General features: G+C 43.0%; 1 protein-coding gene across 4 annotated transcripts in view; it reads left to right on the forward strand.

Moving 5' to 3' along the window:
* The first annotated feature begins 1,030 nt into the window (after window positions 1-1,030).
* Window positions 1,031-14,059, forward strand: part of CPT1A (carnitine palmitoyltransferase 1A) — a 70,253-nt gene continuing 57,224 nt past the window's right edge. For 2 of the 4 annotated variants that reach the window (XM_037899519.2, XM_043548587.1), the window contains exon 1: window positions 1,133-1,302. The gene's annotated coding sequence lies outside the window, so the exon portion shown is untranslated. Of the gene's footprint in view, window positions 1,303-14,059 lie in introns of all 4 variants that reach the window. The other 2 variants (XM_037899520.2, XM_037899521.2) reach the window with 2 other exon arrangements.

Here is a 14,059-nt window from a genome sequence, read left to right on the forward strand (position 1 = left end):
AATATCTTAAATGTATTTTGCTTTATCTTGTGACAAAATGTAGATCCACTTTTTTGTAGTACTTTTATTATTTGGAATTATGTAAAGAACATGAAGTCTTTTTCCAGGAAGTGTGATATCTGCATATTTTCTTAAAATCCAATGGTTCTTTTTTGCAGTTCTTTGGGTGAATGGTATTGGATTTCAGGGCTATATTACCAGCAAGGTTCTATATATCTTTCACCTGTGTTTTCCAATGTCATGTTTTTCACTCTTTCCAAGGTGTCCACAATGACAAATGTTTGTTTCAAAGAAACTATTGTCCTTCAGTGAGACTGACTGTACTTATCTTTTGCATTTTATTGTATGGGCCAGAAGCTATTATTTCTCTCCTTGTTATAATTCTGTCAATGCTTTAACACTAAACAATGTAACCAAACAGGTTCAGCATTATGTAATGAGGGTCTAATTCAGCAATGGTCTGAGTAGATACAACCCCCATTGACTTCAGTGGAAGTTACACCTAGTTATGTGAGGGGACAGTTAGATCCAGTGTTTCTGCTTCATTCCTTATCATCTTCTCCTATTCTCTAAAATGATCCTGCCTAGCTTTTCTCAGGACTATTACTTTTTCTCCTTCACTATAAAGAAACCTCTATTCCTTATATCTTGGCTTTAGAGGCAGGAGCGATGGCCCCTGCATGAATTTCACACAGGACGATGGTTACCCTTCCACTTAGGTACTGTTCAGCAATAAGCAAATATCCATGGGAGGATTTCTGTATGAAAAGCAACGTGACTTGGTGAGGGACCTTAGCATGAGCCCAGCTGTTCCCTGACCACTACAGAGCCTGTCCCCGCCTCTGCCTCACATCAGGCCCTTTTCACCAGACACTTGCACACCCCCACCTTTCCAACAGCCCCCATTCTCCCTCCCCTGAGCGGACCCTTCCCCCCACGTTGGCCCCCCCTCCACGCTTCCTCCTTTAGCCCCGCCCCACGTCACAACGTCGACCCCCTTCTGGGGAGAGCACTCAGCGCAGAGGAGGCGGGGGCTTCCTCCCTCCCCGCGCGCCTCTTCCCTGCCCCTCGAGGCCCCGCCCCTTTCCGGCGCCGCGAGCCTCTGGCCACCGCCCCGCCCCCAGTCTGGCTGCTTGCGGGGGCTCAACCAATCGAGGCTTAGCCGGTAGCCGCGGCGCTCGCGCAGCTCCCTCAGTGCCTTGGCTGGGTGTGCGCGCGTGTGTGTGAGTGAGAGAGTGACCGGCTGGCCGGCGCGCGCGCGCCCTGTAGCTGTCTGTCTCCTCATCGTCGCCGCGAGCCCCGGTAAGGGACACCCCTCTGCGCAGGGACACGGCAGCGGCCGGGTGGTAGAGCTGCGCCCCATAGCAGGGGCCCCCTGGGAGAGGGAGGGGCTCCGGTGGGGTTGAATCCCGCCCTAGTAGTGGGGTCCCCATTAGCGAAGGGTTTAGGTTGGGCGTGGTGGCGCGGGGCGATGGGTTGGGGGCTCCCCAGGCGGGGCTGGGGGTGGGTGAGCAAGCCGGGTCCCCGCATAGCAGAGGGGCAGGGTGTGTGTGTGTGTGGGGGGGTGCCCTGTACGTTGCCCTCAGCTTGAGTGACTTCCAGAGCGGCATGTGCAGCTTTTCCCTGCAGTCAACAACGCGGTTCCCTCCCCGCCCCCTTCTCCTGGCTGGGGGGAGTCCGGCCTCTGGGGATCCTGGAAGCGACCCCCCTACCCGCGCAAGTCTCCCGGGCACTCCGCCGTGCTCGCTGCGCGGCGCTCCCGCAGGGGTGGTTCCGACGGTTGGCTCCCGGCACGGGCTCCCGCACTGAGGAATGAATGAAACGTCAGTCATTTTGCCTCACCCACCCAGAGCGCCTTCAAGGGAAAGGGTATCCAGCTGATTCTCTGTCAGTATTACTTTGCAGGCACCCCACGGCTCGGACCCACCGGGCCCCGCGTCCACCTCGTCTGAACCAGTGTTCATTCTCTGACTGAGCTCACTCTGGTTAAAAATGCCACAGTCTAAAATGAGGCCAAATGCAAAACAGTAACTGCTGCAGAGCCATTGTACAAGGAAATATCTATACATGAAAGTTAAAATAGTCAGGCCCTGAAAGTTGTGGAAACCTTTCATTTGTTGTGCTACAAAACACCCAGTTTCTGTGATCAAATACACAAAGTAAATGATATTCTGTAGCATCTTCTCTCTCCTTCTCTGTATGATACAAGAAAGGGCGGGTACATCACAAAAATGTGACTTTTTGCATCCGTTGACTGTATTTGTCTTGACTTCATTTTAGAACAGTGAAGCTATAAATACAGGGAGAGGGGTGATGGTGGGATGGAGAAGGCTGTTTGAAGGTAAATAATATGTAATTCGTGGTTAGAATGTCCCCCAGTGTAATTTGTAGCTCTAGGAAAGTGGGATAGTGAGAGTAGATGTTGGCTAAAAAAAACCCCTTCACAATCAGCTATCACAAGCTGCTTTCCAAATTTTCATTAACTTTTCATGCTCTGCCATGGCACTCTTTCCTGTGTTCGGGATGGTCAGCATGTTGGGTTGCTGTCATCCAGTAAGCAAGCTAATTATGCTGGAACTATAACATATTTGAAGTGGTAGTTGAGTGACTAAGACTTAACAATATCTCATACCTGTCAGTATTCTTAGCTAACATCTGAATATAGAAAACACCTGGAAGTGAGGCATGTCTCCTGATTTCATCAGGGAAGTTCATATAAAATACTACTCAAGATACTTAAAACCCTTCTCAATGCAGTCTGTACACTGCTGTACAGCCTCTGGTGAATCTGCTGCACCAGAGGAAATTTTCCCCGAAAGGCAAGTGTAAGTATAGCCAAGTGCAAGAGATTTCAAGTCTTATAACTCAAATTCTTTTTCTGCCTTGCAGCTGACTTGTACTTTACATAGTCAGTGAGTGTGTGTGTGTGTATGTATGTGAAATGTAATATATAATTTTGTTTTGCTTATTTGAAAGGCTAGATTTTGGAGTAAATTTTAACAGGAAAGATTACACTTTGCATCATGGTGTCTTTAAGAGTGCTAGGTCTAAGAATGGGGAATATCTTTAAACTCCTTTTATTACGCTGTTCTCTTCCCTAAGTGTCTGATTACTTGTCTTTCCAGATCTAAAAGTATATTTACTTTAATCAGCTTATTATACACCTTATTATACAGCCTGTAAATAATAATGGAGAGAAACTGCTCTCACTGATGTCAGTACTGTACAGCACTGTACTGTACTGAGGTTTCGTAGCTACCAGTCCTCAGACTGATGTTTCTGACTCTGTGGATACTGAAAATGATTGATTGAGATAATGCAACTTAAAACCACTACTACAAACATGTGACTAGCATGAATACAGAATGTCAACAGAGATCCAGAGAGTACATTTGTAAGCTGTTTATTAAAGTATTAAACTTCATACTAGTGTCTTACATCTGTAGTTGGAGGGAGAATCAGATGCATTAGCTTGGGAATGGGACAGTCTGGGGAGGAAAGAGAGACCCGGAACTGAGAGGAGCAGACTCCAGTCCTGTCACAAGTTCCAAGCTCTGTGACAGGCTTGGCGTAGCTTGAAAGCTAACTGCTAGTGCCTGAGCTTTCTAACTCATAAAATGTTGGGGAGCTACAGCTTTCACTTATGGACCTTTTCCTTAAATGAACAATTATGTTTAGAAAAACCCTTGGAAATCAGACTGAACATTTTTTTACCTACTATAAAGGCTATTACTACTGAAAACAATTAGAGAAAAAAGTCTTTCAGTTTTGCTTTGGGCAAAATACCTTTTTTTAGTATCAAATTCTTAGTTCTGTGTTGGGCTGTATCTTTTTTCTACTTTAAATTAAAGACTCAGCTTTATTCCGTCTCTCTTTTTTTTTTTTTTTTAAAGAGGGAATGCATTTAAAGTCTGCACTTAAACGCTCCTTTCTTGTTAGCAGCCACGCTTCCCATTTTGTTAGACCCCTGGCAGTGAAACAGGATCTGTAGTCCGGAGTGTAAAAGACAAATTGAGCTTTTGTTGTTCAGTAGCCCATTCTGCAGCAGCATAACCTTTCACCTACTTTTCTGCAGCAGTCATGTGACTTTCTAGTGCTGTGGAGGAGGAGTGCGGTTTCAAGAAAAGAAATACCGGTTGGGTTGCGCAGTGGAAGTGCCCTTCAAATGACACATCAGAGCGTCGTAAAACTAAACTGCAGATCCAAGTGTATTCTCAATTATTTGGTGGGAGGGTAGGGGTAAAAAAAGAGAGAAGAAAAATGCCTAAGACTGTCTAATTCAAATGTTTTCTTGTCAGGAAAAATGGTTAACCTTTACAATATGCAGAGATAATGGAACTGGTGGGTCTAGCTTCTTGCTGCTTTAAAAAATGTATGATTATAAGCCCAACCTTGGAGAGCTTTCCTGTATAAAAAGCAACTTAAATGGAAGCTTTTTTTATTTTTTTTAATTGGCATGCAACTAAGTTGGGTATCGTAATTCAGTACAGTCCTCTAGGACTTGCAGTATACTGTGAAGTATTCCTAAACTCCAGATTTTTAGGAAAACATGCATATAAACAATTGTAAAGCAGTCTTCCCTGCATGTTCAAATCAGCTTTTTTTTGTAGGGTCTATTTAAATGATGGCACCAGTGTTTGACTCTTTTTGGTTTGGTTTTTTGTTCTTTTTAGTCCCTAGGGCAAATGAAAAGTCTACCTCTTGAACCCTCTCCCCATGCCCGCCTTACCCACTTGCACTGTAAATCACATAATCTGCTGCCTGAGATGACCCCACTTTTTTTGCCTCGTTGGCCCTGCTTAACAGTCATACTGATAGCTGTTTTGAGCCACTGGAGAATGTATGCTTAGCCAATAAAAAGCCTGTCACTCCAGTTATCTAGGTTAATGTACGGAGGGTAAGCATTGCAATTCTATGTTACCGCAGGAATATTACAGAAGGTAATTAGTGGAATGCCATTATTCCGGTAATGTAAATGCTTAGGTGTATCTTTCACAACAGCAAAACCAATCCCCCCTCCCTCCAAAAAACCCCCAACAAAAAACAACCCACCAGTTGTCAGCCCTCTCCTTGCTGCATAGCAAAATAGCTATATGGTGTTTTGGTTTTACATATCTGGCTTTTATGTAGCAGGATGTACTTTAAACTTCCAGAATGTCATAAAAGGTGGCTTTTGCGTGGATGTACGGAATAACATGCATTGCAGTACAGGCCTGAAGTAATGCCTTTTTCTAGGCTTGGTACTGTATAGAAAAGAACATATATGGGCAGAGAATAAGGAAAATATCTTTCTACTAGTATTTTCCTGATAAGTGAATGTCAGAGCTGCAGCAATTTTGCCTTTGAACTGAGTTGAGCTGTGTGAGCTGTCTGAGTTTTTAGCCTGTGCATTAAAGGGCCTTTCCTCTACCTGTAGCATGCTGCTGTGGAAGTGTGCTGGAGTGGCAGTTTTAGAGTGAAGTCCTCTAGTATTTATGCAGTAAGTACAGCTCAGGCTGCTGCAGTCAGGTTCCCCCATCCTTATTTGCCCATGTGCCTCTACTATTGACAAAATAGTTTATTCTTAGACTTGGTAGAATTTGATTATTATTTTTTTATAATTTTGATGAGTAACATTGTTTGTTTATTTTTAAGCTTTTTTTTTAATTTACCTGTTCAAAATTTCACAGTTGTGCAAAATTAGGAGTTTTAAACATTTTTTTCTGGATTTCTGTTGATTAAAGTTTTCACAGTTGTGGGAAAATATTAGGGGGGGGCAATTATTTAAAGACAGTAGATGCTGAGATTCAAAAAGCTTTATTACAGTTAAAATGCAAATTGTCAATATCAGCTGTCAAACTATACAGTAGAACCTCAGAGTTATGAACACCTCGGGAACGGAGGTTGTTCTTAACTCTGAATAAAATGTTACGGTTCTTCTTTCAAAAGTTTGCAGCTGAACATTGACTTAATACAGCTTTGAAACTTTACTATGCAAGAGAATAATGCTGCTTTTAACCATCTTAATTTAAATGAAACAAGTACAGAAACAGTTTTCTTACCTTGTCAAATCTTATTTTTAACTTTCCCTTTTTTAAGTAGTTTATGTTTAACACTGTACTGTATTTGTTTTTTGTTTGTTTTTTTTTTGTCACTGCTGCGGCTACCTGATTGCATATTTCCAGTTCCAAGAGAGGTGTGTGGTTGACGGGTCAGTTCGTAACTCTGGTGTTTGTAACTCTGAGGTTCTAATAACAAAGCAAATATCCTTAAATTGAAATATAATAAGTACTCAAGTAGCATTTTTCTTAGTTTGCCTATCTGAAATATATTTCATCAGTTTGTGTACAGTGAAATCAACATTTACGGATAAAAATCTAATCCTTCTAAGCATACTTAGGTTTGGTTTATATTAGCAACTTATGATGATATAACTTCTTCGCTCAGGGGTGTGAAAGATCCACACTCCTGAGCGACACAGTTATACTGACCTAACTCCCAGTGTAGACAGCGCTATGTCGATGGGAGAGCATCTCCCATCGACCTAGCTACCGGCTTTCGGGGAGGTGGAGTACCTACGCCTCTGGGAGAAGCCCTCCTGTTGGTGTAGGTAGCCTCTTTGCTGAAGCTGTGCTGCTGCCTCATTTTTAAGCGTAGAGCAGCCCTGAGGTTGCCACCAGCTCATTTTGCATAGGCCTCCAAACAGGTAAATGTTACATGACTTGGTTACTATTAGTCAGAACTGGTTTTGAATTGGTGACTTAGATGTGGAAAACACTGTAACCCATTGGTTCCCAAACTGGGGGGTGTGCCTCCCTGGGGGGGCATGAAGAAATTCCCAGGGGGGCGCGAGGTTGCCTGGCCCTTGAGCTCCCAGCCAGGGAGGCTAGCCCCTGGCCCCTCCCCTCCTGTCCACCCTCCCCCGCAGCTGTGCTCCTGTGCGGGCAGTGCAGCTTGTGCCCGCCCACCTCCCAGGCTTTCCAGTAAGCCAGTCCTGCCGCTCTGAGCGGCCTGGTAAGGGGGTGGGGAGCAGGGGGTGGGGGGGGTTGGATAAGGGACAGGAGGTCCCGGGGTGGGGAGGCAGTCAGGAGACAGGGAGCAGGGGGTTTGGATAGGGGGTGGGGTTCCAAGGGTCCCGGGAGGGGGCGGTCAGGACAAGGAGCAGGGGGGTTGGAAGGGGGGTGGGGTCCCGGGAGATCAGGGGACAAGGAGCAGGGTGGGTTGGATAGGGAGTGGTGTCCTGGGGGGGACGGTCAGGGGACAAGGATGGGGGGGGGGGGGGGGGGGCGGGTTGGATGATGGTAAAGGAGAGGTGGGGGGGGTGAGGGTTTCTTGGAAATTAAAAAGAGGACGTGATGCTGAAAAGTTTGGGAACCATTGCTGTAACCATTTACCAGTCAGTTCCCCTATAATAGGGAAGCATGAAACACAGCATTCAATTTAGATCAGTGCCTTAAAAAAATAAATAATTAAAATTGGACGATCACAGCAGCACACTACTTCTAGAAGAAAAGCAGAATTTTTATTGAACTCCATTGAGATAGAGAGAGAGATAATAATCATTTGTCCCGCTCTGCCATGCCCCCCAGCAGATGGTTTTCTTTTCTCTCGAGCATTGCCTGAAGGGGAAGGGTTTTATAGTTGTTAACATGATCCTACGGGGATCCGGGCACCCGCCCACTGCGAAAGGATCCCCCCCACCCCCCAGCCTAAGAGAGGGATCCACAGGACCTGGACACCAAATGAGTACGGGGGACAACTAATGAAATAACAGGGACAGGAGTGTGGTCAAAGGATCAAACGAAGGGAACCAGACGGGGACACCAAGCATAGTAGGCAGAACAGCCTGGAGAAACGATACTTGCAAAAGGAATATCTGTGCCTTCACTTGTCATTTGGCCCCCAGCATCATTTTACTCTATATGTTAGCTAAACTGGTTTGATTCCTTAGAATCCTTGCTGGGGGCACAGAGTTATTACTTTCAGCCCTCTCCACTCGTGATCAGCTCTGAACTGCTGACTAAAGACGGTTCAGCAGGAGAAACAGGACTGTTTAATATCTGCACCTGAGGGCATGGTGTGTATTTGTGTGAAAGGGTAGTAAATATGGCTTTGAAGCTTGTATTTGTGACTCCCTTGTTTGGCACTAAGTTTCCTGAAACCCTTCCCACTCCTCACCTCTGACCTAGTTCCAGTGTACTGGGAGTAGCAGTCAGTTTATGAAACCCAGGAGACTGGGGTGGTTCAAAGTCAAAGCTTTTTTTTTATATGTGTATGTGTCTTCATGACTTCTCCAGTGTGGAGCTATAATGATTCTTTATAACTGTATCAGTTAATAGAAGTCCTATTTAGTCCAATATTTTCTTCTCCCACCTCAGCTGAAAGTTCTTTGTCAATTCTACAAGGATATCAGCCCCAGCTGGTTTGGGAATAAGGTGTTCTCTATGCCGGGGTTCTTGACCTTTTTCTTTCTAACCCCCCACCCCCCTCTTATGCTATAAAACCTACACAGACCACCTGTGTCACAACAATTGTTTTTCTGCGTATCCAGTAGATTAAAAGCCAGGGCTGGTGTTAGGGGGTAGCAAGCAGGGCAATTGCATGGGGCCCCATGCATAGCTAAGTTGCTTCGGCTTCAGCCCCGGGCGGTGGGGCTCGGCTTCGACTTTCTGCCATGGACCCCAGCAAGTCTAATGCTGGCCCTGCTCTATGGTTTATTTTGGTGGACCCCCTGAAACCAGTTCACGGCTCTCAAGGGGGCCCCGAAACTCACAAAATAGAGCTATGTTGAGTGACTTGGTTACAACACAATTCTATTTAATAGGGTAGGTGGGTCTTTAACGATATTCCCAAACCATAGTAAGAACTTGGACCATGCAAGTTATTAGCATGGTTTGGAAACTCTGAAGCCATTTTTATACTACAAAATGGAACTTTGTAACCAGATTCCCCCATTATGGTTCTGTTTGGGCCTCAGTGGGTTTTGTTGGTCAGGTCTACATGCAGGTCAGCGTCACTAGTTTTTGTTTCTTCTTCCCCTCCTCCCCCCAAGCATTGCCCAAATTTAGGAGGGGAAAGGAGGTAAGTGGCAGAATTAAAGGATCTGCTGTAGAATGCAGGTCAAGAGCAGCTAATGTGAACAACAAACATTCTCAGAAAGCTGCCCCAGGCTGACCACGGGAATCAAGGGATTTGCTTACATTACAATAAAAAGACTTACGGCATGGCCTCAGCTGACATGAACTTGCGGGTTATAAAATAGCAGTGGAGATGTTCAGGCTTGGGCTGGGGCCAAGACTTGGAGACCCTCCCTTCCTTATGGGGTCTCAGAGTCTGGACTCCAGCTCAAACCTGAACAGCGACACTGCTGAGAGCCCCATGCGGGAGGGGTAGGTCTCAAAGCCTGGGCTTCAGACCAGACCTGAACAGCTGCACTGCTATTTTTAGCCCTGCAGCCAAAGCCCCATGAGCCCAAGTCAGTTTACCTGGTCTCTGAAATTGGGTGCCACGGGATTTGTATTGCAGCGTAGATAATAGTCAAGCTCACAATACATAGGTGCAGCTTGGTCTTTGACATTGGCCCCAGCAAGCCACCGAAAGACTCAGACATCAGGCTGCCTGTAAACATTCTGGCTTGCAACACATCCCCAGTGTTGCTGCACGTATGTGAAGGACTTTGGCTCCTCACTGTAGATGCGACTGTAACCCTGAATAACTTTTTAAATATTACTTTCCCAAACGGACAATGGTTGTCAGACACTAGTTCAGATCAATCCTGGATAGGTGGTATGAGTTTCAAGAGGATGAGAGCCGTGGTTCGAGCCCCAAGTGTGTTAAAAAATTTAAAACTGTTAAATTTTGACATTGTGACTTTTTGGGGTGGGAGGGTGGGGGCTGCATCTTAGGAACCCCTTGCTCAAACAACCTAACATTTGAACTACTAACTCTATACCCTGGACCCCCCCAAGGCACAGAAGTTTTCACAACAAATCGGTCAGCATGCAGATTTTAGAGTACTTTTCAAAATTTGGCTGTTAAACAGTAAGCTAGTGCCAGTCTTAACTGTAGTGGTGCTGTGACCCCAGTTAAATGTTTGCTAGAGTCAGTCAGCTTAATTTTGTTTTCATCCAAGTTAAATAGTGGTTAAACTGAATATTTCTTTAATTCAGGTTTAAGAGGGCTATGTACATCTGAAATAGTCTGTCTGTCTCTGATATTACTGTCTTTATTCCTTTTGCCTCCATCCTTATGCTATAGCCATCAGATTCAGCTGTCAGGTAGAACATTTTGGCCCATGCAAGTCTCAAGCCATTTCTGTGCAGTGAATATTTGTTTTCACTTTTGCTTTGCGAATTTCTCTAAACAGTGTTGCATGTCTGATGTATTTTAAGACTATTCATACAACTTTGTTATAGTCACTGTAGTATCAGTTGCATTGATAAGATTTAAGTGCAGTGAGTTTCTCTGTGTGTCTTGGGTTGTTTACCTGTTAAGGTGGAATAGCATGATTAGATATCAGTAAGGATGAGTAGAATTGGAGGAAAATAGGGCACTGCTTTGAAATGGAAATACTTAAGTGAATAACAGTCCTTGGAGGGCTTTCAAATTTAGACATTAGCTTTTGCAGGGGTGCCACGTGGTATGGAAATGAGATAGCTACCCTGATTCTGAGCTTCTGCTGTCTTACCACTTTTTTTTAAACTTGGAAAGCTATTAATACTACTACTTTCCTGTCATGAATGACTAATATAAATAGTCAATAGTCAGAATCCTCTTTCTATCTGGGTCGCCATTTAAGTGCTTCAGAACCAAGTGCTTCTTCACACAATTTTCTGAGGACATGAGTTCTAGCATTCTTTGAGTGGCATACCAAGAAGTGTTCAATTACGCATCCTAATAGCTATACATGAGTGTGTAAAATTCTAGAAAAACCTGATCCCCAGGCTAAGGTATCTTTGGAATTCTACTAAATTGTATGTTTTTGATTAGCTCCATGTTATGAGGTCGTTGTTCAAATACTGCCTTATGTGAGCACCAGATTCACACCAATGAAGAGTTTTTTGGCATCTTTAAGCATGAGTAGTCAGCTACCCTGAAGGCCAAATTCTGCCATGATGAAGGTGGATAAAGTACCCCAGAAGTTAATGGAGTTGTATTCATAACAAGCCTGAATGTGGCCCTAAATTACCAAACTGATACTCTAATTAACAGAATTCTCTAGTATGAGCTGTATAGAACAAACTATTACTTGAATAGGGAAAACTCTGAAATATAAGTTATAGAGATCACAACTAGTTTTTATTACTCATCTCTCATGTTGGCTTGGTTGGGCAGTAGTGGAGTCAGTTACCTTCCTTCTAGGTGTGCAGAGCATTAACCCCTGTAGAGTAGAGTCTTCAATTTTAGAGCTTAGTCTTCATTAGGACTGTTATCTTAAAATATCCTGCCACTATCATTGGTTGAGCATCAGCGGGAGCATTAGTGTAGATAGTAGTTAAAATTGCGATGTCTGATTGAAACCTGTTTCATTGAGCCCTGGTCTCCACTGCAAACTTATGTCAGTATAACTGTTGCTCAGGGGGGTGGAAAATCCACAGCTGTGAGCAATGGAGTTATACTATCCAAACTCTTGGTGTAGACAGCATTGGGTAGATGGGAGGGCTTCTCCTGTCAACATACTGCTGTCTCTCTGGGAGGTAAAGTGGCCCATTTCAAACAGTTGACAAGAAGGTGTGAGTTACTGTTACTCACACCTTCTTGTCAGCTGTTTGAAATGGGCCACTCTCATTAGCACTACAAAAGTTATTTTTCCTCCCTTGGTATCCGACTGTTAATTGAATTGTCTCATTAGACTGGCCTCACACTTGGTAACGCAACTCCCATCTTTCCATGTATTTATACCTGCTCCTGTATTTTCCACTCCATGCATCTGATGAAGTTGGTTCTAGCCCATGAAAGCTTATGCTCAAATAAAATTGTTAGTCTCTAAGGTGCCACAAGGACTCCTCATTGTTTTTGCTGATACAGACTAACACGGCTACCACTCTGAAACCTGTCATCTGACTTTTGTTTTTTGAAGCATATTTTACCTATTTTCAAGTTGATGAGTTTACAAACATTTTAAACTATAGTAGACCACATTGTAAAAGGCCACCAACTTGAAAATCACATTTTTACCTGAAAATCTTGTTCTTGCTATTAAAAATAATACCCACAACTTTTAAAATGGAAAGACACAAGAAAAAATGTATTTCACTTTTTTCTGTTTACTTTGCACTTTTGACTGCAGTATCTATGCGGCTGGCAAGGGTGGAGAGCTGGCAGGGCAATGGGGCAGAGATAAGTCTGTTTTTGCAGACACAAAAATAGCTTGTGAACTGCACTAACAGTGAATTTAGTGATTATAATTATTATTTTTGCAAGTGTAGATGCAGCCCAATAGTGCTTTTAACAGCAATGGTAGCAGACGGAGGGAGCAGTGGAGCCTGATTGTGCTTCACAGGTTGTGTTTCACAGAAACATCAAACAAGATGAGTTGATAGACTTCAGTTCTTCTGCAGTATCCAGACTGGGATAGACATACAAGGGAGTTCAGCTTGATGTATGTGTAATCATAGTTATATATTAAGAAAATTATTACAGAACTATAAAAATCCAGCATTTTACTTTTGTGTGAATCAAGTGCTGTATTTTTGACATAATGAGGTGGTCACTTTGCTATGAGAGCGCGTGAATAACCAGTGAGAGTGAGATGGCTGTTAGAACTGTGGACCTTATTCATAAGGAATAGGAGCTGGTTTCTGAAAATTAATTTGCATATGAAAAGACAGGAATGTTAGAGAATTAGATTAATTTTTTTACTAACTTTTTCTTTTGGCGGTTACTGCGACTTTGTTGGAGATCTGAAGAGGCAGCAAAACAGGCTGTTCCACAACCTCATCTCTGACCTGCCTGGTGAATGACTCTCATGTTTTCCTGTCGATGATGATTATGCTTTTGTTTCCACCCAGCTGTACTTAGCTGGAAGTAGAAACTATGGTAAATTCCTGAGATAAGGGAAAAATAAGGCAAACAGCAGTGTTTGCACCTTTCTGCTCTTCTTTGGCATATGACCTTTATCAAACCTACATCCAGATGAAGATATTTTGATTAAGGCTAATGATTACTGCTGTGCGGGATCTTGCAGTATTTTTTTGCAGTTCATTTGTTGGTTATAATGGAAAGGAGATTGCTGGCATGCAGGGTGGATAAAAATCAATGTTTTTTTAAAAAAATCCAATTTTTTTTATTTAAATCGGATTTTTTAAAGTTTTTTTCCTCAAAAAGCATTTTATCTAAAGACAGTTTTAATTAAGATACATTATAGCTCAAAGATATATCATTATGGAATCAGGATTATACATTCTAATTCTATAGTATGAGACAAAATATTTGTGTAATGTTTAAGAAAAGTTTTATAAATGAGTTCCAATAGTTCATGGATTAGGGACCCAATCTTATGGGGTGCCAGGGCTTCTGTATAGATTATTTAGGTTAATCTTTCTATCTACCCAATGGGACTCAGTGCTCAGTCTAGAAAATACCATCAGAGATGCTTAGTTTTGCAGGTCTCAAACTGTGGATTTGTGTCTCCAGAGGTAGCATGCTTGTTAACAGCAAAACTGTTTTTAAATAAATAAATAATGTATAGAAGTGAGAAATAACAGACCTCAACTCTATTGTCCCTCTGAAAATTTGTGTACACACAGTCAATCCCTTTCCTCTCTCTCAAAGTGCAAAGTTTCAAAAAGTTCAATGAATAGAAGATTGTTGGGGGCGGAATAGATCTGGACAAGGAGAAGAAGTCTGGAGATAAATGTGAGAAGTGAGCGACATATGCTTTTTTGTTAAAATATTATATGCTTGCTGTTGAAGAAAAAAATCCAGAATACTTAACGTTGTTGTTTTAATTAAATAAAACAATTTAAATGTCTGTCTGGTGATGTTCTTCTCCTAATACAGCATGAAAATCCTCCAAATATTAATGATTAACCTGTTGATTTGGAGATAGTTCATCTCCCAATGACTTCATAAATATCTG

This window comes from Chelonia mydas, chromosome 6, assembly GCF_015237465.2.
Source record: "Chelonia mydas isolate rCheMyd1 chromosome 6, rCheMyd1.pri.v2, whole genome shotgun sequence".
Lineage (NCBI taxonomy): Eukaryota > Metazoa > Chordata > Testudines > Cheloniidae > Chelonia > Chelonia mydas.